This window comes from Capsicum annuum, chromosome 6 (genome assembly GCF_002878395.1).
Source record: "Capsicum annuum cultivar UCD-10X-F1 chromosome 6, UCD10Xv1.1, whole genome shotgun sequence".
NCBI lineage: Eukaryota > Viridiplantae > Streptophyta > Magnoliopsida > Solanales > Solanaceae > Capsicum > Capsicum annuum.
This window is the reverse complement of record NC_061116.1, coordinates 32,063,277-32,068,723: the sequence shown is the minus strand read 5'-3', so window position 1 is coordinate 32,068,723 and position 5,447 is coordinate 32,063,277. Positions and strand designations below refer to the sequence as shown.

Genomic DNA, 5,447 nt, shown 5'->3' with positions numbered 1-5,447 from the left:
CTTTACGGAAGGGAAAGACCTTGGTAAATTAGCTTGCGTTTGAATTCTTCAGTTGAGGTAGGTTACTATTTAATTGGAGTTTAGACTCGACCTAATTATATGTATGCTCCTAAATTGGATACCTGTGGATTGGTATTTGTACATGATTGAAATTGTTGAAGTTTGGATTATTGATTCATGTATAAATGTTTATTGAAAATTGACTTGATGGAATTATCTTATGACTTTAAGTGTACTTGTAAACTTGGTACATTTTGTGGTATACTGTGAGGTTGTGTAAATTGATATTGATAATACCTGTTTATGTTTATATTGGATCGGATACCACGCCGGTACATTTACATTTATGTTGGATTGGGTACCACATAGGTACATTTACATTTATGTTGGATTGGGTACCACGCCGGTAAGTTTATAATTAGGTTGGATCGGGTACCACACCGGTACATTTATATTTATATTGGATCGGGTACCACACTGTTACGGTGCATGAACATAGATTGTTCCCTGCAGGTCATGACTATTTGGGCAAAAATAAGTCTCATAGCATGTGTGTACATACTTGTGTTGATTCTATAGATGTTTACCATACGATTGATACTCTTGATAGTTATGTGATTTGTTTGTGAGCACGATTGACCTGTTATTGCAGTATTGTTGGTCCAATGAGAATTTGTTATTTGATGATGCATGTCTACTTATTTTTCAGTTATGTTGTATACATCCTATTAAGTTGAGTTGGCCTATGATGCCTGCCACTACATAGTGGTTTGTACTGATACTACCCTGTACTTTTCTTTTGTTGAGTGCAGAAAGTGTTTCAGAGGCTCAAACACGACCTCACCTCTAGAGTTGATAGCAAATCTTGATCCAAAGGGTGAGCACTCCACCTTCAAGCTGCCACGGGTCATCTTAATTGTTATTGTCTATCTTTTGGACAATGAAACACTCCTAATTTACTTTATTTGGGAATATCTTTAGACATTATTTTTTTAGTAGTTCTTGTACGATAACTTTTGGATCTTGGGTACTTTAATAAGTATTTCATTTGACTTCTGTATTAATAAAGATTAATCCTAAACTATTATTATTATGTTGATTTTATGATATTATCATCTTAATATTGACTAAGTGCTTGGGTAAAGGTTCAGTTTAGATGGTTCTCCCACATGAAGATTAGTGTGGGTGCCACTCATGGTCTTTTGGGTCATGACAAAGTTGATATCAGAGCCTAGGTTCGTCGATCTCTTCGTATAATAACTTGTCTAGTAGAGTCTTACAGAATGATATGGATACGTCTGTACTTTTCTTCGAGAGGCTACAGGGCAATTGGAAAATTCAAATTCTTCTTTCTTACGTGCTATTACTTGATTTCAATTGGTATCTGATGATTCCAATTGGTATCTAACTTCTTTTACTCTTATTCGTACAGATGGTAAGAACACGAAAGAATGGGGTAAGAGGAGGACATGGCGAAGGAAGGAGAGCAGCGCCCGCTAGGGGCAGGGCTCAGGCTGCGAGGCCACCTAGAGGAAGGCCAGTATCTCCTCCCCGACATAAGGATTTATCTGAGGCTACAGAGGATGGAACTATGCCAGTACAGAATGAACGAGTGTCAGTTCATAATGGGGTTACACCAGCTCAAGGAGGTGCAGCTTCAATTCAGATGTCTCCCACTGTGATTCAACAGTTTTTGAGTTTTTTGGGTGGTTTGATAGGAACAAGGAATATGCCTGCAGCACCTGCAGTCCAACATGGGATGCAGTATACTGCTACTGTAGCCCCTTGGATGGAAGAAGCGGCAGAAGCAGCTATTTTTCCAAGATAGGTTGTGGTTTCGGTGATGACCGGAGATGAGCATGAGTTATTCTATAAGTTTATAAAGATGAAGCCCCCTGTCTTTCACAGAACTGAGTCTGAGGATGCCTACGAGTTTATTATTAACTGTCATGAGAGGCTGCAGAAGATGGGGGTGGTTGAGACTTATGGTGTAGAACTGGTTACTTTTCAGTTTTAGGGGGATGCAAAGATGTGGTGGAGGGCCTATGTTGAGTGTAGGGATCCAACTTTGCCTCCCTTAACTTAGGCACAGTTTTACACAGTGTTTCTAGATAAGTACGTGCCTCATACTTTGAGAGATAATAAGAGGGTTGAGTTTGCTAATCTTAAGTAGGGGAACATATCTGTTACAGCCTATGAGGCTAAATTTCATTCTCTGTCTTGGTATGCATCTCATTTGCTAAAAACGAAGGAGGAGAGGATCTGAATTTTTATGAAGGGGTTGAACACAGGCCTCTAGATTTTTGCTCTTCAGATGACATCTTTGGATAGGTCTTTTCAGGAGATGGTTGATTTTGTCAAGAAATTGGAGGGCGTAAGACAAGAGAGTTATGCTAGGGCATCAGAAAAGAATGCCCGTAGAGGAGGCAATTTTAGTGGTTCTTATTCTAGGGGTAAGAGTTCTCAGGGATACCCTGCCCGCCCTATTCAGTCAGCGATGCCGATGTCTGTGGGTGGTCAATTAGGCACTAGCCAGCTATTTTTATACCTTGGTGGTTACTTTGCTTCATCTTCGTCAGCGCAGCAGCCTACCTTGGACCGTATATGTTACGAGTGTGGCAGAGTGGGTCATGCTAGGAGGTTTTGTCCTAACACAGGGCAGTTTGGTCAGTTTAGCCAATAGTAGGCTCTAGGAGATCGCATTCTTATAGGTAGGGGAGGTGGTGGTAATGGTAGAGGTCATCCATAGGGTGGTCGTGGGGGTCATTAGGCAAGTAGGGGTGGTAGTAAGCCCCATCGAGGTGGTTCTTAGCTTGGCAGAGGTGACGTTCAGACTGGTGGTAGGGCCCATATCTATGCCTTTCCAGGCAGGCCCGAGGAAGAGGCATCAAATGTTGTTATTACAGGTACTATTCTTGTCTGTAACCAGATGGCCACCATCTTATTTGATCCTAGCTCTACTTTTTTATACGTGTCTACTAATTTTATTGTGGGATTGGGCATGGTGTGTGATTTGCTTGACTTTCTGATTCACGTGTCTACTCCTGTGGGTGATTCTATAATTATTGATAAAGTTTATCGTTCTTGTTCTGTTATGTTTATGGGGTATCAAACTTGGGTAGATTTAGTGATTCTAGACATTGTAGATTTTTATATAATTTTAGGCATGAGTTGGTTCTCCCCGTATCATGCTATATTAGATTGTCATGCTAAGACAATGATTGTAGCTATACCGGGAATGGATAGACTTGTATGGGAGGGTGATTATAGTCCTACTCCAATGAAACTTATTTCCTTTCTGCGTGTAAGGAGGTTAATTGGGAGAGGTTGTTTGGCCTTCCTAGCACATCTTCGGGACACTTCTATAGATGTCCCATCTATTGAGCCAGTTCCTGTGATGTGTAAGTTCCAAGAGGTTTTTCCTGCAAATTTGCCTGGTATGCTACCATATCGGGACATTGATTTCTGTATTGATCTAGAGCCAGGTACTCGTCCTATTTCTATTCCTCCCTATAAGATGGCTTCAACTGAGTTGAGGAAGCTAAAGGCTCAGTTGCAGGATTTGTTGAGTAAGGGTTTTATCCGTCCGAGTGCATCTCCGTGGGGTGCTCATGTCTTGTTTGTAAAGAAGAAGGATGGTAGTCTTCATATGTGTATAGATTATAGGCAATTGAACAAATTCACGATCCGTAACAAGTATTCTTTGCCCCGTATAGATGATTTATTTGACCAGTTGCAGGGTGCATCCGTATTCTCTAAGATTGATTTGAGGTCTGGGTATCATCAGCTCAAGATTCGGCCTGACGATATTCCTAAGACTGCTTTTTGGACCAGGTATGGGTATTATGAGTTCCTTGTGATGTCTTTTGGGCTGACTAATGCCCCAGCTGCTTTTATGAGTTTGATGAACGGGATATTTAAACCCTACTTGGATTCTTTTGTGATTGTCTTTATTGATGATATTTTGGTTTACTCTAAGAGTAATGAGAAGCATGAGAATTACTTAAGTATTATTTTGGGTTTGTTAAAAGAGAAAAAGTAGTATGCAAAGTTTTTAAAGTATGAGTTCTGGTTGACTTTCGTATCCTTTTTGGGGCATGTGGTTTCAAAGAAAGGAGTGATGGTAGACCCATAGAAGATTGAAGCGATTAAAAATTGGGCTAGGCCTACTTCAGTGACGGAGGTTCGTAGCTTTGTTGGCTTAGCAAGGTATTACCACAGGTTCGTGAAGGGGTTTGCTTCTATTGCTACTCATATGACATGGTTGACTCAGAAGGATGTACCTTATATTTGTTCTGATGAGTGTAAAAACATCTTTCAAAAGTTTAAGACCTTGTTGATTACTGCCCCTATTCTTGCCTTGTCGGTAGAAGGTGAGGATTTTATTATTTATTGTGATGCCTCACGTTATGGTTTAGGTGTTGTGTTGATGTAAGAAAGGAATGTTATTGCTTATGCTTTGAGGTAATTAAAGTCCAATGAGAAGAATTATCCCACTCATGATTTAGAGTTAGCTGCTGTAGTTTTTGCTCTTAAGATATTGAGGTATTACTTGTATGAGGCTCGTTGTAAAGTATTCACTGATCACCGCAGTTTATAGTATGTGTTTACGCAGAGAGATTTAAATTTGAGACAGAGTAGATGGATGAAATTGCTCAAAGATTATGATATCACCCTTGATCTCTACCATCTGGGGAAGGCTAATGTGGTTGCTGATGCATTGAGCAGGAAGTCAGCAAGTATGGGTAGTTTGGCATATTTGAGTGCTAGCAGACATCCATTTGCTAGAGAGATTCAGACTCTATCTAACTTGTTTGTTCAATTTGAGGTGACTAAGAAAGGGGGAATTCTAGCCAGCATTGAGGCAAGATCCACATTTCTTGATCAAATCAAGGCTAAACAATTTAAGGATTCTAAGTTGAGCAAAATTTGTGATAAGGTTTTGCAGGGTGAGGCTAAGGAGGCCATTCTCGATAGTGACGATATATTGCAGATTAAGGGGCGAGTTTCTGTACCTCGTATTAATGATTTGATTTTTACTATTCTAGCTGAGGCTCATTGTTCGAAGTATTCTATACATCTTGGTGCAACCAAGATGTACCGTGATTTGAGGCAGCATTATTGGTGGGTTCTAATGAATCCTAACATAGTTGATTTTGTTGCTAAATGCTAGAGTTGTCAGCAGATAAAGTAGGAGCACCAAAATCCTAGTGGTACTCTTCAGAGGATGCCCATTCCTGAATGGAAGTGGGAGAGGATAGCTATGGATTTTGTTGTTGGTTTTCTAAATACCTTGGGGAATTATGATTCTATATGGGTTATTATGGATAGGTTGACGAAGTTCATTCCTGTTCAGGTGACTTATAATGCAGAAAAGTTAGCCAAGTTTTATCTTAAGGAGGTTGTTCGATTGCATGGGGTCCCAGTTTCTATTATCTCAGATAGGG

General features: G+C 40.1%; 1 pseudogene; it reads left to right on the top strand.

The window, feature by feature from the left end:
* The first annotated feature begins 1,843 nt into the window (after positions 1 to 1,843).
* LOC107874385 overlaps positions 1,844 to 5,447 on the top strand; it is a 32,866-nt pseudogene continuing 29,262 nt past the window's right edge.